The sequence below is a fragment of the Dipodomys spectabilis genome, unplaced genomic scaffold, assembly GCF_019054845.1.
Source record: "Dipodomys spectabilis isolate Male_0828 unplaced genomic scaffold, ASM1905484v1 ptg000266l, whole genome shotgun sequence".
In the NCBI taxonomy this organism is placed as follows: domain Eukaryota; kingdom Metazoa; phylum Chordata; class Mammalia; order Rodentia; family Heteromyidae; genus Dipodomys; species Dipodomys spectabilis.
The window spans coordinates 840,644-867,414 of record NW_024870943.1 but is presented as its reverse complement, the minus strand read 5'-3'; the positions used below and the strand labels follow the sequence as shown (position 1 = coordinate 867,414).

The 26,771-nt window shown below is 48.6% G+C and overlaps 1 pseudogene; it reads right to left on the bottom strand.

The window, feature by feature from the left end:
- On the bottom strand, positions 1–26,771 carry LOC122125522 (annotated as a pseudogene).

Sequence of the window (26,771 nt, the reverse complement as noted above, 5' to 3'; positions counted from 1 at the left end):
CTAGCTGCTGATGTGCTGCACATGGCCATACTCTCGGGGCCTAATGTTCTGTGTCTGGGGCTCATGCTCTGGGCCAGCAGCTCCATGCTTTTTGTCCTGTACAGATACAAGCAGACAATGCGACACATCCAGGGGATCAGTGTCTCCAACAGAGTCTCTCTCGAGTCCAGAGCTACCATAAGCATCCTCCTCGTGATGAGCACCTTTGTCTCCTTTTATACCATGTCCTGCATCTTTCAGATTTGCTCGTCTGTGATTTACAACACCAGGCCTGTGGTGCACCATATGTCGGTGTTTGCTATGGGCTGTTTCCCATCCCTCAGCCCTTTCCTGCTCATGAGCAGACACTCCACTCCCTTCAGCCTCCTCTTCACCTGCACAAAGAAGAAGAAAGTGGTCCTCCCCTGAGGACCACCAAGCTTGCATCTCTGCTGAGCTTTGCTTGGCCATTCAACAATTTCCACACCTAGATAAAAGTCATCTGCTGAGAGATAGAGGTGTGCACACATGTCCACACTTGCGCTTTTGTGTGCTATATATCTCTGTGTGTGTTCATCTGTCTCTATTGTGCTGGCCTACAAAATTATATGAAAGTGGAAATGTTAGATTTTGAAATAATGCATATTAGGTCATGTTAACTACTTCCAGAGAATCTGCCCCATTAATTGGTAGTCTTGTCAAATTCAAGATAAACTGGATAAACTCACCTAACATGTGTTCCTAATTCCATTTTGAGTCTTTGATTTCTTTCTTTCTTTCTTTTTTTTTAAATTTAATTTAATTTTATTTGTGAACATACTGTACAGAGGAGTTACAGTTACATGGGCAGGATAATGCGTACATTTCTTACCAAGCATTGCAGCCTCCTCCTTTGTTTACCCTTCACATCCCTTCCCAGCCTCCCCCCTCCCCCCTAATCCCAATCCTTCTCCTTCCCCCCCTTTCTCCCCCTTCCCCACCCCCGCACCAACGTTGTAAAGCTCGTTTTGGACATGACAACTTGTACTTCTCATTGTTGCAACAGGTCCACCTGTATCCTTAAACAACTGGTTTTCCCCCATCTCCTCCACAAGTTATACTGACATCAAATATAGTGAAAGCAGGGGTTATACTGTGGGGGAGGGACATACAAAGCAACAAAGAGATAATCTTATAAATGTGTTAGAAACACATTTATGAAAGAAAAAAAACATTAAAATACACATCTAAGGGTTCATTTTCCTGACATCACATTATCTGACCTTTTCCGCTTGACTCATACATATACTAGATATTACAAATAAGGGAAACCATGGGACCTACGTTCCTTTGGGCCTGGCTTACTTCAATTAATATAATTTTTTCCAAGTTTTTCCATTTCCTAACAAATGGGGCAATGTCATTCTTTCTGATGGAGGCATAGAATTCCATTGTGTATATATACCACATTTTCTTAATCCATTCATCTACTGAGGGGCATCTGGGTTGGTTCCATATCTTAGCTATGGTAAATAATGCTGCAATAAACATAGTTGTGCTGGTAGCTTTAGTGTGGTCTTGTTTGTAAACATTAGGGTAAATGCCCAAAAGTGGGATTGCTGGGTCATAGGGGAGCTCTATGTGAAGTCTTTTGAGGAACCTCCATACTGCTTTCCAAAGTGGTTGAACAAGTTTACATTCCCACCAACAATGAAGTAAGGTTCCTTTCTGTCCACATCCCCTCCAGCATCTGTTGTTGTTAGAGTTCTTGATTTTTGCCGTTCTAACTGGAGTGAGGTGATATCTCAATGTTGTTTTGATTTGCATTTCTTTTATGGCTAGGGATGTTGAACATTTCTTCATGTGTCTACTGGCCATCCTTCTTTCTTCTGCAGAGAAGTTTCTCTTTAAGTCTTTTGCCCACTTATTTATTGGGCAGTTGTTTCTTTGAGGATTTCTTGTTGGGGGGATTAATTTTTTGAGTTTCAAGTATATTTTAGATATGAGACCCTTGTCCGTTGTATGGCTAGTAAAAATCTGAGGTGATTCTAATTGGTTTCCCTTTATAGGTGAATAACCTTTTCTCCTTGACAGCTTTAAGGATCTTTTCCTTGGTCTGAGTTGATCCTGTGTGGATTATAATGTGACGGTGGGATGTCCTATTCTGGTCTGGTCTATTTGGGGTTCTACAAGCTTCTTGTACCTGAATAGGCCTATCTTTTTGTATGTTTGGGAAGTTCTCTGCTAGGATCCTGTTAAACAAATTTCCTAGACCATTAACTTCTGTTTCTAGGTTACCCTCTACATCCATTATCCTTAGATTAGGCCTTCTGATGGTGTCTTCCAGGTGTTGGATAGATCTATCATACTTCTTGGGCTTGTCTTGGATGGTTGTATGTTCTTTCTCTATAATATCTAGCCTGTCTTCAATCCCTGAGATTCGATCTTCTGCATGGTCTAACCTGCTGTCAAGACTCTCTACTTTTTTTTTTTTTATCTCTTTTCCTTCTAATTGGTCAGCTTTGATGGCTTCAAGTTCTTTGTTGAAGCTCTGTTTTAGGTCTTGTATGAATTTCTTTACTTCCTTAATTTGGTGTTCAGTGTTTGTTCTCAAATCACTTAGTTGATTGGTTATGGTTTCTTTGGACTCCCATTCTTTCTGTTGGGTTCCATTCAGCATTCCCTTTGTGGTCTCCCTGACTTCCTTCAGCTCTTTGTTAATGGATTCCATGAATGCCTTTAGTGATCTTTGTGTGTTCTCTACCTGGTCTCTCAATTCCTGAATTACTCTTTGATTAGCTTCCTCCCGTTTGTGGGATTCTTGCAGTTCTCTTTCCTCCCGTTCGTGGGATTTCTGCAGTTCTCTTTGAGTGTTCTCAGCCTGCTCACGCCATTCCTCCCTTTCTCTTTGAGTATTCTCAAGTTGTTCACGCAAATCCTGTATCAGTTTTTGAGTAGCTTCCTCACGCTTATGATATTCCTGTATAAACTTTTGGGATGCCTCCTCTCTCTCCCTATCACGCTCATACAGAGTCCTTTGTAAGTTGTCAAACTTCTCATTTATCATGTTTGCCACCAGTGTTTGTAGAGCTATTTGGGAACTCTCCTCTGGATTGTTCATTATCTGATCTGACCCCTGATTATCAAGATTGGGAATTGAGATACCCGGATTTGCCATTTTTCTTGTGTTTTTCCGGCTTACTCTGCCCATTTGAGATGAAAATAGCACCAGTTTTGTGCTAGAACACTATCTTAAGGCAACCATCAACCAACGTTTGCATTTATACAGTCAATAGTCTACAGATACAATCTAGTTCAACAGATACATCTATTCAACATCAAAAAACTATATGTTAATGGGCTTCGAACCGCAGAGAAGAATTTGGAAAACCAGAAATTTTTAGGGTTAGGGAGAGATGTGGGTAAAAATTAGGAATAGATTGGTGTAGGGAGGCACAGGGAGAGTTAACTATGTCCTAATCTCAATGCAGGAAATAGTTTGGGTAGGATGCAAGTAGAGAGAGAGAGAAAAAGAAGAAAGGGAAAGGGAAATGAAAAGAGACCAGAAAAAAAAATTAGAAACGTAAAAATTAATATAGTTATGGAGATTGAAAGACCATCTATTTAGAGAGGAATGTGAATATAATGAGAAAACAGGAGGGAGATAGAGGAGATGTGAAAAACTTAAAAAATGCTTAAAATATTATATAGGTATAAAGAGGTAGTACTGCTATTAAGGAATTTAAGTCTCAGAGGTTTTGGATTGAGTAATAAATTTGTGGATTAAGTGTGTACACAATGGGGGATAGGGTCTACTAGTTAACTATGGGTTTATCTGAGGATGTGCAGGACAAGAGTTAAGTCACATACAGAAGAACAAAAGAAAGGAAAAGGTGAAAAAGATAAGAAAGGGAGAAAAAAAAGGATCAGAAGTTCAGTAGAGCTAGACAAAAAACAAAAAGATAATTAAGAAAGAAAGAAAAAGAGAGAGAAGACAAGAAAAGAAAGGAAAACGTACATTCACGTATTCCTAAAATAAAAATTATAAGAGGGAAAAAAAATTACTGGAAAACAATTATTTTTCAAAAAAGGCAAAAATTAAAGATTAATAAAAGTTTTAGAAAAGGAAAAAAATTTTTTTTATATATATAAGGTACCAAAAAAAAAAAAAAGAAAAAAGAAAAGAAGAAAAAAAAGTTCTTTGATTTTTTTTTTTTATTTTTTTGAGAAGGGTGGGAAGAATCCTGTATCTCCCTTTTGTCTGTAACCAGCCTCTTGTTGGAGTCTCTGGTCAGCTTGAGGTCCTGTGGCTTGATTGGTTTCTTAAGTCAGTTTGTTCGAACAGGCAGAAAAATGCTCTGCTTGACCCAAGATTTTGAGATCCCCCTCCTAGGTTAGTTTAATGGGAGGGTGATCTGCTTTGAGAATCACAAAAGAGGGGTGATGAGGCTAGGTTCTGGTAGAGTTGAGGCCTTTCAACAAACAGTAGCTTTTCCCTGGGGCTATTTTGTGAAAAATTCACAGAGCCCACCCTGGAGCCATTCTCAGGGTTTCTGTTTTTCAATTGATTGTGGAGGCTGCTAGAGGGAGGGGCAGCCTCTGGCTCTGGTTACCCAGTGAGGAAAGCCACTCCAATGGCTGGTGCCTGAGCTGGGTGACTTTTCCCTGGATAGAGCTGAGTCTGGCAGGTCACTTCGCCGTTAAGTTCTTGTGACCTGTTAAATGACTCGTTTTATTCCAAGGCCTGAGTTGGAGCTAGCAGCTCCTCCGAGCTTTGTCGGTATCCAAGATGGAGATCACCGGTGCTGGGGGGCGAGGGGTGGCCTTCCCTCCTCTGCTCCCTGAGAAGGAGTGAGGACGTCTGGCTTCTACTCACGCCGAGACTTGGAACCTGGGTCGTCCCTGGTCTGCAAACTGCAGGATGAAGATGTCCGCTCCTTGTCGGTTCTTGCTGGTGTTGAGTAGAATCCTCTCGCCCGCTGCGTCTGGCTCCTTCATCCCGGACTCTCTGTGTGAGCTCTCAGGTATGGCCGCAGCTGCGGTCGCCGCTGCGACCCTGCCGCCGCCGCGGCGGCTGCTGGCAGGCGCTCAGATGTGTCTCCTTGTCTTGGCTTCCCCTCTCTTGTCTAACTCTCTGTCCTGGGATCGCACACTTGGTGTGATTCTCTGGCTTAGGACTGTTCACTGGAACTCTAAAACTGCTTTCTATTCAAGAGCTTGTTCAGATTCCAGCTTCTCCTCCGCCATCTTCCCGGAACTCCCTCTTTCTTTCTTTAATAGTTCCCTATGCAATGAAGTGAATCATTCCTAAAGCCCCTTCTGTTCTGGAGAAGAAAGTAGTTGGAAAGAAAATATCAGCTGGCAATTATTTCTAACATATTTATAAGATGATTTCTATGTTGCTTTGTATGTCCTTCCCACACAGTATAACCAATGCTTTTACTGTATTTGATGTTGGTATAATTTGTGGAGGGTAAGGGAAAAAACAAATCTTTTAACTAGGGATACAGGTGGACCCATTGCAACAATGAGACATACAAGTCGTTATGTCGTAAAATGAACTTTACAACTTTGGTGTGAGGGGAATTGGGTTGGGGAGGGTGAGAGTATGGGAAAGGATTGGAAGGGGAAACAAAGAGGATGCAACAATGGTTGATAAGAAATGTAGTCATCATCTTGCCCATATAATGGTAACTCTTCTGTTGAGTATTCTCACAATAAAAAAAAAAAAGAAAATAGCAGCTTGGTGTTGGTGGTTGATGCCTGTGTTCTGAGTTCCTGAGAAGGCGAGATCTTAGGATCACAGTTAAGAGCCAGTCTAGGCAGATAACCCTCTGAGACTCTCATCTCCAATAAACCACTAAAAAACAAAAAAAGAACAAAGGAGGAGGCTACAATTCTTGATAGGAAATGTACTCATTATCTTGCCCATGTAATTGTAACCCCTCCGTACAGTATGTTCACAATAATAAAAAAAAGAAGAAAAAAAGAAAAAAAAGATGGAAGTGGTGCTGTGGGTGAAGTGGAAGAGAGCTAACCTTGAGCAAAATCATCCTAGGGACTTAACGGAGGCCCAGAGTTCAAGCCTCAGTCCTGGCACAAAGAAGGAAAGAGAGAATCACGGACATAGACACACAGACAGACAGAGACAGACAGAGAAGAGAGATGGAAAGCCAGCAAAGAAGAAGGATGGAAGGAAGGAAGGAAGCAAAGAAGGAAGGAAGGAAGGAAGAAGGAAAGAAGCAAGGAAAGAAGGGAGTCCTGCTTGTGTAGCTCTGACCACAAACATCAAGGCTCTTTCCTGACAGTTACTCCCTTAATCTTGTCTGTGCTTATTTCTTCCACATAATTTATTTTCACAACTCTTTATTTTCCTTGGCGGTCTATGTTACAAATCTCTAGACTCTCTGCTAATTCAAAAAGGACATTAAGTGTACTTTGAAAAGCACATTTTTTAATGTAAAGTTGTTTTTAAAACACGAAGGCTCTTTGAGAAAGTCCCTTGCTTGTCTATTGTGACATTTCCTGCAGTGCTCCTCATGTCCCTTGTTATGAGATCACTTTACCACAGCCTCTGGGGTGCAGGTCAGGGCTGCTGTGCTGAATGACAGGCAGGGCGCTCTGACCCGGGTTCTCCACCTCCACCCTTTTCTTCTCTGGAATGAATTGCAGGGTGACAGAAAGCCAGAAGTAGCACTGATGTCCCAGGGAGAGTCACCAGCCCTGAGCACAAAAGCTCAGGGACAGGCCCCAGGCCCTGAGTTCAAGTCCTAGGGCCTGCACAGAAAAGGAAAGCAAGCAGATGGCAGGCCTGCCTCCAGGAACCATCCAGGGACTATGCCGGGTGTTGAGTGGACTGTGGGCTCTGAGCCAGGCGCCTCCTCCTGATCCTGAAGTTCCCACAGCCACCCCACCACAGAGAGGCTTGAACCACAGGCCTTGCCATCCCTGCACTCCCTCCCCCCACACTGGCTTTAGCCAGATTCCATACCTGCCCCACTCCCTTAATCCAGCCCAAAGTCATTCCACCCAGCACACGCGTGCTCTGGTCTCCTTGGGGAGCTGTCTGGTGTCATCATTAGCCTCACACACACCTGGTCCTCTCCTGACCCCTGGTGTTCCTGTCCTCAGAGGTCCTCCCCATCTGTGTCACCTTGGAATGCGTGGATGTGGACTTACCCTCCTGACCTAGGTGGACCGCGTGTCCTCCACCAGCTCCCTGCCTTCTGAGGGGACTCAGGCTTTCCCTGCCCCCACCCTACCCCCTCTCAACACCTGGTCCCCAGCAGCACCCCACCCTCCAGCCATCTCACACTCTGTCTTGAGCATGATCCAAATCCAAGACAGCCCATGCGCCGAGCTTCCCCTCCCCTACAGCACTCAGCAATGCTCCACGTGCTTTTCCTCTTTTTTTTGCCCGGCTATATGGCTTGAACTCTGGGCCTAGGCGCTGTTCCTCAGCTCTTCCGCTCAAGGTTAGGCTCTGCACCCCACGCACCCCTGCAGTCTGCTGGAAGCACACCCGCCTGTCGTCACGCTGACATGCAGCCCTGCCTGGACTCGTTACTTCTAGAGAGTTCGCACTTTCAGGACACCTCTCTCCATCTGTGTCTCCTTTCTTCCTGTGCACCCTCAGTTCTGCACCACCATCTTGTATGAATCCCTTTCCTGTCTCCTGTGTCCTTGCCATGCCGTGGCATGACTCCTGCTCCCCTGCCGCACACCTGCTGGCCAGAGCTCACATCCAGCTCCTGACTTGGCTTCATTCACAGCAGCACCTGGTGACTATGATCAATATGAATGAGGGATGAGACACGCTCACCTCTCACTCGTGGGGATGACTTGAAGCTCCTGACAAAGCCTTTCAGGAAAAATGGGTTGTGACACAAAGGTACGACTCAGCCTGTGAACTGGCTGGGAGGTCAGCTTCTCCCCCCCACACCCTGCATCCTTAGCTTGGGGGTTCTGGGCCCACCCCTTGAACACCTCCTGCTGGTAGAGCAGGCCACAATGTGGTGGCCATCCTCACAAAACCACCAGCCTGGCGAATCATCTTCCATCGCAATCAAAACAGCAGAATCCAGAAGGGCCAAGAAAGTCCTGGGGAGGTTTTGGGGGGAAGCACTCATGCCAGGTCTGATCTGGGAGTAACCATTGACTGATGCCTAGGACAGGTGCCATCTGACTTCTGTTCCTGGGTCACACCCGAGTCCTGGCATGATAGTGGCCACTATTGCACACTGCACACACCTTGCCTTGTCAGGTCCCGGCCGGACTGTATCTACCTTCCCATTGCTTCTACTTCATTAAAATACCTAACTACTCACTTCTTACAGCTGATAATGGGTTAGCGGAAAAACCTTTAAAGCAGACGGATCCTTGGTATAATGACTTTTTGGGGGGAGGGAATCAGTATTGGGGCTTGAACTCAGGGCCTGGGTGCTGTCCCTAAGCTCTTTTCCTCATGGCTAGTGCTCTACCACTTGGAGCTTAGTGCCACCTCCAGTGTTCTGGTAGGGAATTGAAGAGTCTCCTGGACTTTTCTGCCCAGGCTGGCTTTGAACTGTGATCCTCAGATCTCAGCCTCAGTCGCTAGGATGACAGGTGCAAGCCACAGGTGTCCAATGTCTTACTCTTCAAATTGTCCAGGACTGGTTGAGCCACACTTGCAATTATGGGTGGAATGCAATGTGGGCATGGTGCATGAACTTTCAATGCATTGTTGAAATTACTTGTAGGTATGTTATGAAATATTTTACATCTGTGCTCTTCAAGGAAATAGGTGTCTAATCTTGTCTCTAGTCTGTTCTCATTTTGGTATGAGAGGGAGTTTGGTAGCCTTCCTCCTTTCCTAGTTTTTGAACCTGTCTGAGGGACATTGGTGGTAACTCTGAACACCTGGTGTATCCCATCACTGAATCATCATACTGCTTGATTACAAATGAAGTTAGGTGATTAAAGTCACCTTGGATCAAACCTGATGGGTCAACGTGCAAAGACTGAATCCATTCCTCGTATGTTTTCTAATGTGTTGGACTAATTTTCTAATATATCCTCCAGTGACAATTTGAATTTAAACTGTTATGATATTCTAGTTTTCTTTTTTTTTTTGTCGGTCGTGGGGCTTGAACTCTGGCCCTGGGCGCTGTCCCTCAGCTCTTCAGCTCAAGGCGAGCGCTCTACCATTTGAGCTACAGCGCCACTTCCGGTTTTCTGGTGGTTTATTGGAGATAGGAGTCTCATGGTCTTTCCTGCCCGGGCTGGCTTTGAACCGCGATCCTCAGATCTCAGCCTCCTGAGTAGCTAGGATTACAGGTGTGACTTCCTAGTTTTCTTAGTTGATGCCTTCACTGTTCTTGGATGAAGGCTTGTCAGTCTTAGCTATCAAGAAAACTTCTTACATTCACTGATTTTTTTTTTGTCTGTCCTGAAGCTTGAACTATGGGCCCGGGCACTGTCTCTCAGCTCTTCAGCTCAAGGCAGGCACTCTATCACTTGAGCCATAGTTGCCACTTCCAGTTTTCTGGTGAGATGAGTCTCATGAACTTTCCTGCCTCGGCTGGCTTTGAACCATGCTCCTCAGATCTCAGCCTGCAGAGTAGCTAGGATTACAGGCGTGAGCCCCCAGGCCTCCGCTTCTTTCACTGATTTTTTTTACGTTGTTCATTTAACCTCCTTTTTTTTCATTTTTACCCTTATTTGTGTGTGTGTGTGTGTGTGTGTGTGTGTGTGTTTATGTGTGTGCCTGTCCTAGGGCTTGAACTCAGTGCCTGGCACTGTTGCTAAGCTTCTTTAGCTCCAGGCTAGTGTGCTACCACTTGAGCCACTGCTCTGCTTTGTAAATTCTGGGGATAGTTTATTGAAAATGAGCCTTGTGGGGCTGGGAAGGTGGCTCAGTGGTAGAGCTCTTGCCTTGCATGCGTGAGGCCCTGGGTTTGATTCCACAGCACCACATAAGCAAAAAGAAAAAAGCCAGAAGTGGCGCCATGGCTCAAGTGGTAGAGCACTAGCTTTGAGCTGAAGAGCTGAGGGACAGAGCCCAGGCCTAGAGTTCAGGCTCCACGACAGGAACCAAAAAATAAAAAAATAAAAAAAAATAGAAAATGAGCCTGGTGGACTTTTCTGCTGATTTTGAACCATAATCCTCAGATCTGAGCTTCTGGAGTAGCTCTGATTAGTGGTGAGCAGCCATCAGTGTCAGGCTGGCTCTATCCTGATTTTTATGATTATCTCTCTATCCACTGTTCTGGGTTTGCTTTTAGACTGTGCTTTGTTGTTGATGACATTTGAAACACCTGACTTTTTTCATGCCAGGCCCAGATAGCTGTAAATTCCCTCAGAGAAGCTTTTGCTGCATCCCAGATGTTCTGGAAAGTTGTGGTATGGCTTTGATTTTTGATTTTGTAAACTTGTTCCTTCATTTGATCCTTAAGTCTTATGACTGACTTTGGGCTCGACAGCCTATCACTTGATGAGAGGGGGGTCGTAAGCCAACATTCTAACTTGGTCTGGACTTACTGGTCCATGGCATCCAGTAGTACTAGTTCATGAAACTGGGGCAGCAGTAGGCATCTATGTGCTGGCTTGCTGTCAGCAGAGGGTGACAGTCTTTATCTCATCAACCTAGCTTGGGTTTGATGTCTCTCCTGCTCTCGTGGGACAAGCAACTGGGGCTCCCTTTCAGGTCAGTTCCCATTTGCTTGGAACAGTTTTCCACCCTGAACTTTCAGTTTTCAGGCTTGGCTGATGAAGTGTCATCTCTATGCAGTGTTGGTTTATAACTGGGCCAGGCCAGCTCTCCCTCCTAGCTGACAGGCACAAGGTAGAGCTGGGTCACTGCTTTACAGTTCAGGCAGGTATATACAGATCCAGAAAATACTGTCAGCTTTATGTTGTATATCAATTTCCCACCACCAAATAGCTCCAAATTTTTAATATACTTTCTATTGCCGTCTACTCCTTTCTATCTTGTATATTTGTCTGTTCTCCTAAAAAACAGCTTTCCATGAAGAACAAAGCATGGCAACTGCAGGAAAATGGATGGAACTGGAATTCATCATACATCTTGGGAAGGAAAACAGGCCAGACAAGAAATGTAAATCTGTTTTTCTCTGGTAGAATCCAGACTTTAAAAGACAAAAATCTAGCCTCATGCCAATGGCTCACTATTGTCATCCTAGCTACTCAGAAGGGTGATATATGAGGATCATGGTTCAAAGCCAGCCAGGGCAGGAAAGTCCATGACACTCTTATCTCCAATAAACCACCAGAAAACCAGAAGTGAGGCTGTGGCTCAGGTGGTAGAGTGCTCGCCCTCAGCTGAAGAGCTGAGGCACAGCAACCAGGACCATAGTTCAATCCACATGAGTAACCAAAAAAAAAAAAAAAAAGATATAAAGCTCATAGTGATGTCCTCAACCACAGGGGCCTTGGGCATGCTTGAGGTACCCAGTGTGAAACTCAGGATTTGAGACAGTGCTATGTGCTCATCAAAAAAATGGTTGATTTTCCCAGGGCAGGGGTGTGGCTCAGTGAACAGTAAGAAGACTTGAGCAGTAGGAGGATGTGAATAATAGGAGGATGTGAACAGTAGGGCCTCCAAAGGCAGCCCGGGTCCTTAGCCAGCTCTGCCACAGCAGGCAGCATGCCTAGGGGTCAGAACACTCAGCGTGACTGCTTAGAACTAAGTGTCCTCACAGAAAAGGGCAGAGACCAAGGCCCCAGGACCCTCCCCCCAACTCCCACTAAGACCTGAGGTCCGACTGTTTCTACACCTTTATTTTTTTGTGAAAAGAGGGAAAAAAGGAATAAAATATAAACAATACAGTTGACACAAATAAACCACCTGGGGGGGGGTTGGGCGGCAGGAAGGGGAGGGAGGTGGGAGGCAGGTGGGGATGGGGTTCCCATCTCAGCAGCAAGAGGCAGTGACCCGGATGCTCGATTCTCTCCCTACAGGGCAGGAGTGCCACCTTCCTCCTGGCTGCTGTCCATCACACTGCGTGTCCCTCAGCCTTTGGGAGGGGGCCGGGCGCCATCTCCCCAGGCAGCTCAGGGAACGTGCGTGGGGCCAGGTCTGGGATCAAGCCAAGCACAGGGAGGGCTGTCAGGGACACATAGCTCCGTGAGGGAGGATCTCAGAGAGGGCTAAGCCGAGGGTGGGCCAGAGGCTGGCACTGAAGGCCCAAGCACTGGCTCTTCTTCCAGTATCAGGCAAGAGACAGAACTGGAGGAACAGGAATGGGCCGGCTCAGAAGCCCAGCCTGGCCCTCTTGCGCCCCTGCCCAGGCCCCACCACCCTCTCCCCATCCAACTGCCTGTCTGGCCCCCTGTCCCTTGCCTGGCACTGCCACCCTCTGGCCCTCCCGGGCCCCTGTCCGGGCACCACCACCCCTCCTACCTGCCACCGCCCGCCAACCCCCAACTCACCCTGGTCAAGGCCTCCTGGGCAAAGTACTTGACGGCCACATACTGGTCCTGGGTCAGCTTCTCCAGGACCGGCTTGACATAGCTCTTCAGGGTGCTGGAAGCAGAGGGGAAAGGGCCGGACATGAAGCTGATGGGTTCCACAGCTGGGAACTCAGTTCAGGCCTGGCCACCCCTTGGGGAATTACAACTTGCATCTCCAGATGACTAGCGATGCTGAGCCATCCTTCCCCTCCCTTCCCTTCACATCCCCCTCCCCAGAAGGCTCACCACAGCCACTGCTGACTCCTCAGTCTACAGTGAAGCCGACACTGGGAGGAAGCAGCAGGCAGCAGTGGCAGCTGAACACAGTGGTGCACATCTGGAATCCCAGTCACTGAGGAAGCCCTAGCAATAGCTGGGCGTGTTGGCACCCCCCGTTATCCTAGCGGTGTGAGCAGCATGCACAGACCAGGCAGCCTGGGCCACACATGCACTCTGTGAAATATAACAAAGGCAAAAAGTGCTGGGGGCATGGCTCAAGTGGCAGAATGCTTGCCTGGCAAGGTCAACCCTCAGAATCACCACAAAGGAAGAAACAGTGTAGCTGGAGAGGAGCATAAGAACAGCGGGTCCCAGCTCACCTGTTGTGGAGGATGGGCCTGATCTTCTGCAGGGAAGCGGACGTTGGCGATGGGGTCCCCAGCCAAGTGCACGACGGTGGGCAGCATGTGCTTGGTGGTGATGTCCTGCCTGCACACCTCCGACAGAACCTGGCCAAGCATGGGCACACGATCAGTACAGGCAGCGCCTGGCACCTGGGTCCGGGTGGCGAGGCTACGCCAATCCTCACCGGCATGGAAATGGTGTGCACAACTGACAACACCTCCCCGCGACTATGATTTACAACCAGTTGAACTCTGAACACCCAGCCAACAATGTGTCTCACACCAGCTCACCCACACCCAGGCCAAGGGTGCCGGAGGCCTGGAGCCCGCCCAGCTCCAGAAGTGTACTGCTGGCCCTGGCCTCCATCCTCTCCACTCCCAAGCTTGGTTTCACGGTGGGGCCGGCCGTGCCCCTCCCCTGGCAAGCTGGCACCTGGGTGCAGGTGTGGTGCGGGCCACACTTATGTTTATGCAGAAAAGGGTGGTCATGCAGTGCAGGTAGTTGGGGTGTCCGGAGATAGCCAGCATCTTGGGGATCATGGTGGCATATGCCCACTCCTTCCCAAACTTCTCCATCAGCTTCTTGAGGTTGCTGGTGGCTGCCTCATGGATGGCATAGACTGCAAGGGGGACAGGAGGTCCATGGGGGAGTTTTAGAGTGGGTCATGGCTCAGTGCCAGCCTTCCCCAGGGTTCCAACAGCGGGGGGCAGGGCACAGACAGAACAGCTGCGTGGCCCCAACCACTGGCTGCCAGCTCCTTCTGGCAGGACTCACCGTGGTCCACCAGCCATGCCATGCACAAAGATTTGAGTTTCCCGTCAAAGAATTCCACTCCCTGCCATAGGAGAGGGGGTGAGGGAGTCTGGCCTGCCTCCTCTCCCCTCCCCACCATACCGGGCATGCCCTGGATCATGCACCATCTGCCCAGCAAGCAGGGGCATGTACTCGATGATGGCCAGCCGCACCCGCCACTTGGCATCCTCGGCTAGCTCCACGATGGCGAGGAGCAGTGACTAGGACAGCTGGCCGGTTGTCGATCACCTTGTTCACGCAGTCCAGGTTGGAGATGATGTTCAGCCGCACCTCCGGGCACTGCAGAGGATGGCGGTCCAGTGATGCCTGGCCCAAGGCGGCCCAGAATGGGGGGAGGGGAGTGCCACCCCACAGCAACACCCTACAGACCTTCCATCTCCCCAGGGCCACTGCCCAGCCCCAACCTGTCCCCAGGGACACAGTGACAAGGCCACATACAGAGCCACACTTAAGTGATGGAGGCTTGGGCATCATATGACACCTGCAGTCATTCTGAGAGAACTTGCAGGAATCATGAGGAAAAATAACACATTGGGAGAAGAAAGGTGAGCCCCAGCTCTGCCCAGGACAGCTGTGTCAGGACCCAATTGAGGCTGGAGTCAGGAGGGCGGAGTCATGGCACTTGGCCCACCAGTACTGAGACTTGCCCCTTTCATTCCTGTCACCTCAACTCCCTCCACTGACATGAGATCCCACCAGAGCACAGCCCTGCCTCCAGGCCAAGCGTCATCCATGCCATGCTCCCACTATCCAGCAGGGCCGGGGCAAACACAGCAGGTGCTCCATGACAGAAAGAGTTTGAACTGCTTCTGCCTCCCAGATTGTGAGCTCTGATCAACCCCACACATACATGCTTACCCATCACACATCGACTCATCACTCAGCTCAGAAGCCCCCCCGCTGGACTCCATGATAGCCATTAATCACCTTGGCAGGGGGCTAGGGGAGGGGAGATTCACCTAGTCCCTCAGCTGGGCCAGGAAGAGGAGCAGGAGGTGCTCGAGGGTGTTGTCTTTGCCCAGGATGGGAGAGAGGCCCATGATGACGGAGGCAGGGCTGACTTCACCTATTGGTTGGCATCTGACACCAGTTCCTGGGAGGGAGAAGGGAAGGAGGCCCCAGGTGACCTGCTTCAGCCTTCTCTGCACATGATTGACAGGGGGCATGAATGTGGGCTCTAGGGTCCATGCCTCCATCTCCTTGGCTGCAGCCTGTGACCCAGGTGCCTAGGGCATTTCCACAGCCTGTTCTGTGCCCTCTTTCCTGTCCAGCTGACTCCCTCCGCCAAACCAGTTACCTTGATGCATGGCAAGATCTGGGTCATGATCACGATCTCCCGACAATCTGCGGAAGGGTTCTTGCAGAACTCTGCGGACCAGGGTGGGTGATGAGATGGAGCCCACTGCACCCCCACCCTAGCCCCCCTCCTTATGCATGGGCCATGGGCACCCACCTTTCACTTTGTGGGAGGCCACAGCCCTCACCTTGGCCTCACAGTCCTTCATCAGGTTCTGGAAGGCGGGCACCAGGTCTGTCTTGGTGATCTCAGGCCCCACTGCTTTCTGGAGCTGGAAACCCAGAACCAGGAAGAGGCGGGGTGTGTGGAGTGAATGGGGGTCTGGCAGCCTCTTTCAGCTATTGAGGCCAAAATCTTGGTGGAAGCGGTGCAGGTGTGGAGATGGGGCAGGCTGCTCTCCCCAGAGCCAGCCCTCGTCTCCAGCAGCATGCGCCAAAACCACAGACCTTAGTTCACATTATCCCAAGTGGGGCTTTCTGTGACCTGATCCACATGCCAGCGATGCAGAGTCTCCTGCTTTTACATTTATACTAAAATATAGTGTGCTGAGTCACTAAATGGGCAGGGGAGCTAAGGAGAGACTCTTCAGAAGAGGGAAGAATGGCAAAGAAACACATGAGGAAATGCTCATCATCTCTGGGCAGCACAATAACCCTGAGATTCCATCTTAATCCAGTTAGATTGGCCAGCATTGTGAATTCGAACAAATGCTGGTGGGGATGTGGAGAAAAGGAGCCCTACTGTGCAGCTGGTAGGAATGTGAACTAGTGCAGCCACTCAGCACAGCAGTCTGCAGGTTCCTCCAAATACTACACACAGACTTTCCCTCCCACCCACTCCTGGGCATCTACACTGAGCATCATGACAAGGACACCTGCACACCCATGTTCACTGCCACTGTACTCACAGTAGCCAAGATATGGAAACAGCCCAGATGCCCCACAGTAAATGAGTGGACCCACAAAATGTGAACAATGGTACTTTACACAGTCATTAGGAAAAATAAAATAATGACATTTGCAAGGAAATGGATGGAACTAGAACAAATCCTGAGAAGTGAGGTAAGTCAAGACTGGAGATTAATGGTGCACGTTCTCTCTGATATAAGGAAGTTAGATCTAAAATGCACTGGGATATGACAAATGCCACAGGATTCCAGAGACTCACACACAGTGAGACCAAAGGAGAGTAGTCTTAGGAGAGAATCACAAAGGCCCAATGCCTAAGTGTCTCTTCATATTTATATAAAATATATAAAACAAAACCCAAGATGTGGAAACAAAATACACATATATTTTTTGGGTTTAGCTTTTGATACTTCTGTGTTCTTTATCTGATAAAGAGTCTGTTCTCATGTTATCACTGGGAGGGTACAGGGAGGGAAAAAGGATAGAAAGAAAAGTGCATCCATGGACCTCACAGGACACTGATGAATGTGAACTGCACAACTCGTGGGTAGAGATGGGAGGGAGGGGCTGGGAGGGAATGAGAGAAGAGCAGACACTCACACTGTACAAAAGGAAATGTCCTCATTCTCTGACTCATGCATGCCATTGTAATCCCTCTGTATATCCCTTCTATAATAACAGTACACATGTACAAAATGGGCTGTGCACAGCAGCTCACACCTACAATCTAGCTAGCTATACAGGAGGCAGAGTTAGAGTAATGGAGTCCAAGGTTAGCTTAGGCAAAGGTGGAGATCCTAGCTGAAAAATAAATCCAAAGTGTAGGGTGTGCCTCAAGAAGGGGGGCACCTGCCCAGCGAGCACAAGACCCCAGTTCACAGCCCTAGTTGCCAGTATGAACACACGTCTGGATGAATGTGTGCCTAGTGACTCTGCCTTTTCTTGGTTGCCAGAGATGCCTTACACTTGCTCCTGACCATCGCTTGCTCCGGACCACCACCAGAGCCGATGGGTCCACACTAAGGGCACACACAAGGGTAGCTCCCCAAGGGCCTCATGCTCTTTTACCAGTGTAAGTGGTATGGAGTGCGAGTGGGCAGTCCTGTTTCTACCTCAGCTCCTTGTCTGTCTGCAGCTTCTACTCCTGGGCAGGACAAGAGTCTCCCTTGGAGCTCAGGACAGAGAGCTTCACTTTCCCACCTTTCCAGGTCCTTGCTGTGTACAAAGCAGGGTGAGTGACAGCTTCCCAGTGTGAATGTGCCCCCCTGACCCTGCCAAGATCCAGCCCTGGCTTCTCTGCCCAGGGACGTCAGGCTGCCCGCTCCCATGCAGGACAGACACGCGTCCCTCTTCCCTTCAGCCTTGGCCCTGCATGTGCACTGCAGGCCTCACGCACCTCAGTGAACTTGTCGGCCACCATGAAGCGGACATGCCAGGACCTGTCCTCGGCCACCTGGCGCAGTGTGGGCATCACCAGGGCCCCCAGGTCCTCCTGGGGCAGGAGCTGGGCAATGTTCACACTCACCTCCACCTCCAGCAGCCGCACAGAGACCTGGGGAGCAGAAGGAGTGCTGAGTGTCCATGGGGCATAAGGGCAGAGGGCCCAGTGGCGGAATGAGGGAGGGGGAAAAGTGGGGAGGAGGAAGGGTGGAGCAGGGACCCACTTGTTCATCAGAAGCTAGGTTGGAGAACATGGGGATGATCTCACTCTTGACGTTGTCCAGCTCTAGGACCTTGGCGAACTCCCCCAGCTTGGAAGATGCGGCCCGTCCCACCATGGGGGTGTCATCTGAACAGAGGTTTTGTAAGTACCTGGGGATCTAGACTGGCGCTGGGCAGGAAGAATTCAAGGAGCCAGAAGAGATCAGAGGGTGTGGACCCTTGGGTGCCATGGTTGTTTCCCAGGGCATAGGAGGCTTCACTCAGGATAGGAGGAAGAGTAGGAGGGGGGCCTTTGGCCAGGGCAGACAAGGGAGCAGCAGGTACGGTTACTGTGCATTCATACTCACATGGGAGGGGGAGGGGACTGCCACTGAGGCCCAGCAGGTGAGCTGACCTGAGGGGACAGGACAGGGGCAATTGGGCAGGTGGTGGCAATGGAGCCCCGGACTCACTGGTAGAGCTCTCCTTTCACAGCGCTGGACACTCACAGGTAGCAGAGGGAGAAGAGGCCGCAGGCCAAGGTGTGGGAAGTGAACCAGGTGCCCCCCGCCAGCCATTTCACCAGGGGCATGAAATGGGCTTCGAGGTCAGAGGGCAAGTGCTCATGGGAGATGGCCCGCAAGGACTCCATCGCGTTGTCCTGCACCACTGTCTCCTCCACCGTGGCCAGCGACTCCAGTGGGGGCTGCAGGGGCGGGGGAGGGGCGGGTGGCACTGATGCTCTGCTCAGTCCTCCAGCCTTGAGGCCATCCCCCTAGACAGCACCCCGCCCCCCTACCAACCCTGCTCCATGGCTCCTGTCTCTGCTCCAGGGATGAGAACAAGGACCCCGCATGCCACTCACCAACAGGCAGTGCACGTACTCTGGGCTCCCCACCAGGCCGGTAAAGGTTCCCAGCTGCTCAGCCAGGGACAGAAGAACCTCATCCTCATCATAGATGGTGTCTATAGGGGCAGGGTATTCCCATCACAGCCCACCCTGGGACTCCGGCACCCTGGGATCCCGGTCCCAAGATCACAGGCTTGCTGTCAGTACCCACAGTTTTCCCATATGGCCAGCACAGAGAACAAGATAGGAGCTGGGGATGGGTGGGGGAGCACTGAGTGACAGGACCACTCTACACCCCTCAGGGAGGGGAGACTGAGTCCCATCCTGTGCAACACTGTGGCAAGCAGATTTCCTGTTCAGGTCAGCTAACACTCTCAGCACTGTTCTCTGCCAAAAATCCTTTTCTATCTGTGCAGACTTGGTTCAGCTACTGCCTCCTGGAGACTTTGCAGGCTGTCCCCTTCCCCCAGCCTGCCCCCAACCACCGGCCCCTGTGCCCGGCTCCCACCCAAAGACAAGGTCAAGCCCAACCACAGTCTCAGGCCTCAGGCCTGGGCAGGGCAGGCCAGGACACCGGCGATCTCTGGGATTCTTCCTTTCTGACCTAGTACTCACCACAAGAAGCGCAGCACCCAGGGCTCAGAGCACCACCTCCAGAACCCTGAAACTACACTGCTGTCCTTTAAGATCCGAGCCTGGCATTTTGCTCTACCCCACAATCATGCTGCAGTAATCGCTTACAAAACCAATCCTGCATGTTCTGCTGGCGTGAGGCTGAGGCTTCTGCTTTTCTGTCTGGACAGCACCACCTTTTCCCAACGGACATGGCACCTGCCACATGCAACTGGAGATGCTCCCAGGCAGCAAGTCCAAAGAAGGGACCTTACATCCCTTGGAGCTCTGAGCCCCATGTGTCTAGATACCTGGCAGCTCTTGGTCTGAAGCTTCCACATTCCCCCCATCCCAGGCCCCAATTCTTTCCACCCATGCAGGCAGAACATTGTCTGATGAGACTGTCCTCCCAGCTGACACTTAGGTGTTAAACGGACTGAACGCTCTCCATGTCTCTAGTATGAGTCACACGACTGTGTCCACCTGGCAGAGCCCGAAGCAGGTCTCAGGCTGGGAGTCTCACTCCGGGTCTGCGGCTGCTTTCCAGCAGACCTTCAAGAGGACATCCTGCCTCCACCTTTCTCTTCCTCAGCCTTCCCCTCAACACAGTCCTGCAGTACATAAAGCTTGTCTACCTGCCCCTCAGCCTCTGTACCCCATCATCTAGGGCCTCTGTCAAGGGCTTCTCTTATTAAGCAGAAGCCATCTCCAGGCATCCCCACTGCACTGGGCCCCACGAGTACCCACCTGTAAGGAAGGGGAGGAGTTCACTTCAAGTCCTTTCCACTCCAAGGGCGAAGGCGATGGTGGACAGCTTCTTGATGCTGTTGAGGTGAAGCTGAGGAGAGAACAAGGAGGGAGAATGTCAGTAATCCCAGACTCAAGAGAGCTCCACAGTGCTGGGAGCAGACGCTCAGCACACCCACCATGCCCTCCTCTGACCTGGAGCTCACAGTTCAATAGAAACAGTGCACTTTCCGAGTTCACTTAAGATCAGACACGCTGCCCACCACTGGCTACTACACCACATACTCCACTTAGTAGCAGCCACAGCCTAGCATGCACGCATGCATGCTCTGGGCCAGGCCCTAGACAAGGCACACACACTGCGACTTCACTGAACCCTCAAAGCAATTGTACAAGGTGCTACGCTGGCTCACAACGTCAATCCTGTGAGGCACAGCATAAGGCAGAACCTCTAGCTAGCTCACAGAAGTAAGAGGATGGCTGGCGGAGCATGCATTTAAACACAAGACTTGTGGCTAATGGTGATGATGAGAGAACAAACAATAGCATAGTATTACTACAAAAACAAAAGTCAGGTATGCTGATGCACACCTGTAATCCCAGTACTCAGTGGACTGATGTGGAAGATTTGTGACTTCAAAACCATAGTAAAATCTTTTCTCAAAATAACAATGACAACAGAGGGGCAACCTCAGCCATGTTGTGGGCAACACCATGGGTGAATGGGAACCTGAGACTGTACAAGTGGTTCTGGGTGCACAGTTTCTGGCTCATTAACTCCCTCTGGAATGCAGGCCATAGAACCTGAGCTTTGTTTCTGAAGAGGGCCATGGTAATTACTGTGCCCAGCGTTTCCATCTCAGAGCCATCGCAGCAGAATCCTGACCAGTGTCTGATGGTACATCCCAAGACCCGTTACGGAATGGGTTCAGCCCCACGTGACAACAGGAGGGCCACAGGGTGCAGGTGGAGCCACTGCTAGGCCCCCAGCCTGGCCTTGTCAGCACCCTGTCACACCCTTTCTGCTTGATCACACTTTGACACAGTCTTCCCCATCCAATGAAGTCTGCATAAAAAAAAAGAACAAAACGAGAGGTTTTGGAGAGCTTCCAGAGAGCTGAAGATGTGAGGGTTTGTGGAGTGTAGGGAGTGTAGGCAAGACACTCGGCTCCCGGGGCATTGCCATACACATCTTTTCAGTAGCATCCTTTATGGTGAACCCATGAGGATTTGTCCCTGGTCCTGATTCCTTTGAGCTGATCAGCTGCATGTGGGGGCAGAGTCAGAAACACAGCAAGCAACCTGGGCCTTCACATCTGCAGCAGGGGAATTAGGGTGAGAACTGAACCAAATTAGAAGGGCCGGGCTGTGTCTGCTGTTGCATAAGGAAATGCTCTGGTGGTAGAGCACCAGCCAGTGAGCAAAAGCATCAGATACCCAGTTGAAGTTCTAATCTCAGATTAAAAAAAAGAAAGAAAAAAAGGAAATGCTTGCTTTCTACTCCGGAGAAACGATCACACAGAGGGCACAGTCTGGGAACAGAGGCAGTTGGAGGCTGAGGATACACCCATAAGCCCAAGAAAATCAAGAACCATAACTGGGCCTGAAGTGAGGAGAGGAGCTCAGAGTGGATCCCCATAGTATCTGTGAATGTAAGCCACTGGGTGAGGCTATTTCCCAGCAGCCCCAGAGAACAGGGGCATCAAATTCTTGTCGTGTGTTCATATGAGGAGAGAAGCAGCAGGGAGACCCTCCCTCCTCTGAGGAAACCAGGCTGGGAGCAAGGGACACCCGCCCAGGCCAGCCTGTGTATACAGGTTCCTAACCCCAAAGCTCCAATTGCGACCACTGCAGTGGACCGCAAACACTCCCTGTGTGCTTCTCCTGCCTAGCTCCAGTGCATGGAAAACAATGACATCACATGCGCTGAGTGCAGTGACATCACTGAGACCAGCTAACCCTGGTAGGCCCAGAAGGCCTCCTCCCCCAGGGCATGGCAGACCAGGAAGCTGCACTGAGGTGAAGAGTAGGCCCCACATCCCGGGAAGGCGAAGAGTGACTGAGAGCTTCCCTGCAGATGAGCCTCTCATCAAGGCATTATGCATCTCTTTGGGATCACAATGGAACTGATGAAGAGTTAGGTAAATAATGCAGCTGGGCTTAGTGATGTGCACCTGAAATGCCAGCACTGAGGAGGCTGAGGCAAGAGGATACTAGGTTCAAGGCTAGCCTGGACTACAGAGTTGAGACCCTGTCTTTAAAAGCAAAAAAGGGACTGGGAAAGTGGCTCAGTGATAGACTGTTTGCCTTGCATGCAGGAGGCCCTGGGTTTGATTCCTCAGCACCACATAAGCAGCAAATGCCTGAAGTGGCACTGTGGCTCAAATGTTAGAGCCATAGCCTTGAGTTGAAGAGTTGAAGGACAGTGTCCAGGCCAAGCTCAAGCCTCATTACTGACCAAAAAAAAAAAAGAATAGAAAATGAGGGGCTGGGAAGTAGCTCAGTGGTAGACTGATTGTATTGCATGCATGATGACCAGGGTTCAAATCCTCAGCATCACCTAAGCAGAAAAAGCCAGAAGTAGTGGTGTGGCTCTAGTTGTATAATGTTAGCCTTGAGCTGAAGAGCTGAAGAACATCACTCTGGCCCAGAGTTTAGGCCCCACAATGGACAGAAAAAAAAACAATAGAAAATGAAATATTTAGGCATATTCTCAAGAATATGTAGGTCCTTGAACACCATATCTACCATGGCACTATTCACCACAGCCAAGAAACAACCCAGAAGCTCCATGGTGTCTGCAGAGAAATGAGTGAAACTGAAAATGGTCATGTGGAGCAAAGTCAGCCACGTTTAGAGCACTGGAGTCAGAGGCCTAACTGTGGATGAATGCATAAAGAAGATGTAGCCTAGTCAGTCAGTGCTGGAGTCCCCGGCCAGAGGCGTGATCTTGAGATACCACCTCTCCGGGTGCCTCTGAGGACCTTTCATCAGGATTTTTCAATCTGAGGCACAGTTCAGTGTCCAGGATGATGAACGCTGACATGGATGTTGATGCTGAAAATCAGATGGAACTGGAGAAAAAAGCACGACATGAATCAAGTGTTGGAACTCCAACACACACTTGAAGATCTCTCAGGAAGAGTAGATGCAGTTAAGGAAGAAATCCTGAAGCTAAAATCAGGAGACCACGTTTTTGGACAATATATAGAAAACCTCATGTCTGCTTCTAGTGTTTTCCAAACAACTGACATGAAAGGCAAAAGAAAGTAAGGGATTGAGTTCCCCTCTCATTTACGGAATTGCTGCTTCTCTCTCCCTCTCTCTCCTTTTCCTTCTCTCCATCCCTTCCCCCACCCTCCTTCTCTCCCCCCTTTAAAACCTGGAAAGATTCCAAACGTTACAGTATCTTTGTTTGTGGCTTCATTGAATGTTTATAAAAATAATTTCAAATCTAGGCAAAATTAACTACTTAACAGGGGACTTTCATGAGTCTGGGTATTATGTTAGTCTAAGAAAATGTGCAGATGTGTTGTAGAGACTTTATAATTAGAATTGCATATATTTATGAAACTTGAAAATGAATGTTTTTTTGAATTTGCTTTTATTACATGCTTACTTAGTAAGATATTCAAGAAAATAACCATGTTGTGAAAATGTGACCAAAATCATGTACTGAATGCACAGCTGTATGTATGTACCTGTTCATCATTGTGTGCCTCTCCTCCATCTGCCTCATCCTCCCCATTTACCTTCTCCTAAGTCAAGATAGTTTCACATTTGTAAAAGTGCTTGGAGTAGTAATCACCCGACAGTAATCTGATCTGTAAGTCCTGAAGTTAACCAAAACCTTGCCTAAAGTTTGTCAGTTGTACTTTCTAATAATAAGATAGGAGTGGTGGTTTCTCTTTAACCATTTGAAAACAGATTTGGGCTATAAAGAGGATTTTAAGTTGAAACTAAATTATCAAATTGAGATCTGTTTAAAAACAAAAAACCAGCTTACTTTTGCACCAAATAACTCACTTGCTATCTGAAAAGATAAGAATTTTGGTTATGGGCTGTGAAGGTGGCTCAGTGGTAGAGTGCTTGCCTTGCATGTATGAGGCCTTGGGTTCCATTCCTCAGCACCACATAAGCAAAAAGAAAAAAGCCGGAAGTGGTGCTATGGCTCAAGTTGTAAAGCATTAGCCTTGAGCTGAAGAGCTGAGGGACAGCCCCCAGGCCTAGAGTTCAGGCCCAACGACCGGAACCCCTCCTCTAAAAAAAAGAATTTTGGTTATGTATCGATTGGAAGTAGAAAGTCTGGGAGGAATACATAGAAATAGGTAATGAATAATGTGATAAATGTAGCAACCAACTCCAAATGTTTTCACTCCAGATTTGTATTGTGTCTGGCACAGAACAGATTTCCAGTGAATAAATATATATAAATATAAATATATGAAAATGGGTTAATTTTGACTGATCTTACATACACCACATGCTATGCTATTCCAACTCTAGGTTTTGGTTGCAAGTTTTATTTGTTGTACCTAGTCAATTAACTGTTACCAAATTCCTTGAAGAGTATACTGGTATTAGAATCACGAATGAGATAATTTTATTTGTATAATAATTGGTAAGCTCAGTATTTTTATCTCACTCTGTAAAGGCAACTAATTGGTTGGTAGAATTTTCGTCATTCTCATAACAATTTCTAAAAATTTAGTTCATAGATTCCATTTGGTAAACCAATCAATATCAGCGGTAATATTAAGAGATTATACTAGGAAACGAGATCCACTAATATAGCTTATGGTTATTAGATTTGAACTACTTTAATCATGGCATAATCTTATGTGTTAGTGTAAGATTTCATAAATGCCTTTAACTATATGAAGATGTAATAGTCATACTGCAAACATCCCTTTTGCATCCCTTTTGTCACCTAATTTTACAAATATTTAATATGGTGTTGCATTTCTGCTTTGCTGTTTAAGAAAAAGATGTTTCACACACACACAAAAGATGTAGCCTATTTTCATCACAAAGTACGAATAGGCCAGGAACAAGAAGGAAATCCTGTCATGTGCTGCCACATGTGTAGAACTACAGATCGCTGTGGGAAATGCAAGAAGTCAGACACAGAAAGGTAAATGCATGTTCTTGAAACAGACAAAAACAAGGCAGAGGAATTGTCAGCAAGACCAGTAGGGTCCAGGTGAGGAATGGAGTCCATGCAATGAGGTAGACCAGAAACCCAGGGTGAGGAGTCACTGCTGATCCTCTCCTGAGCACAGTGACAAATTTCTGCTTCAAAATCACCACTGCTAATGATGAAAATGAGTAGGGAATTAGAGAATGAAGCTACCTCCTCAGAAACGACCAGGTATGAAAAGAGATCAACCTGCTTTCAGGAATATGCATGAAATACTTACTTCTAATCTCCAAATGGGGTCTCTAGGGATGAAAACATTTTAAGAAAAAAATGGCCATTATTGCCAAAGAAATTCCTGTACAGAAATGTCTCATTCTTTTTTCTTTCTTTCTTTTGGGCCAGTCCAGGGGTTTGAACTCTGGGCCTGGATGCTGTTGCTGAGCTCTTTTATTCCAGACAGGCACTCTACCACCAGAGAGTGGAGATAAGAATTGGAGATAAGAATCTCATGTGCTTTCTTCACCAGGCTGGCTTTGCACCTTGATTCTCTGATATCAGGCTCTTGAGATTGCATCAGTACAGGGTTCCATTTTTCTTTTCTAACACCATATATGATGATAAAACAAAAGGAGACTGAGATGAGGAAGGCTGGGAAGGTGGCTCAGGGGTAGAGTGCTTGCCTAGCATGCATGAAGCCCTGGGTTCAATTCCTCAGCAGCACACACATGAAAAAAGACAAATGGTGCTGTGGCGCCAGTGGTAGAGTGCTAGCCTTGAGCAAAAGCAGCTCAGGAACAGTGCCCAAACCCTGAGTTCAAGTCTCAGAACTGGAAAAAAAAAAGGGAAGAGACACTTTGGGTAAGAATCTTTGGGGACACATGCCTTATACACCGCTGAGATTGTTTACAGTCATCTCGCTTCAGGCCTTAGTGTCTCTTGCCAGCCTACTGGAATCCAGGAGAATTAAGCGACTGCACCACTCCCCTGTCCCCTGGAGAAGCACCCACAAGAAAGTGAAAAGTGTCTTGATAATTGTCACATGGGGGAAAAGAAAAAGTTTACTGAGAACTTGGCTTGCCACCCCAGGTGAAGGGAAAATCACCACTCCCGCAGGAGACGACCACAGCTGCCACCCTCCTGGACCCCTATCTAAGTAGCCCTCTGAAGCTCTGAAGTGCCCATGTGCATCTCAGAAATGACCCGCCCTGCCACGCATATCCTGAGAGAAGAGGCGAGCACTTGTGTTCACTGCCACTGGAAAGGCGCAGCCTGCAGGAGAGACCCCTGGTTCCCAACTCTGGGTAAGGTATCACCTTAGGATCAGGGATTCTGCATTGATCCTGGATGCATAACAAAGCCACAGGAAAGGATAGGAAAGGGCTAGGACAGTGAAAAGAACTGGGGTTCTAGGGCCCCCACCCCCAAGCTCTGTTGATTCCTCCCTTCTTCTTCCTAACAGAGTCTGTCCTGGTTTATGACAAGTGAGGAGGAATCCTGAATGTCCATGGGCTGGGGAAGATGTGTTCCCATCAGCGACTCTAGAATGGCATTTGAACCTAAAATTGCCCCTCTCGTTATCTGTCATTCACCTCTTCCTTCTCCCGCACCATCCCCACCACAGACCTGGTTCATCTTCCTGGTATTTCTTCTGTGCAATATGGGCTCGGTGTTGAGGAAAGGGTGACACCTAGGACCCACGCCCGCAGCCAGTGTATTGAGGTATAAGTGCAT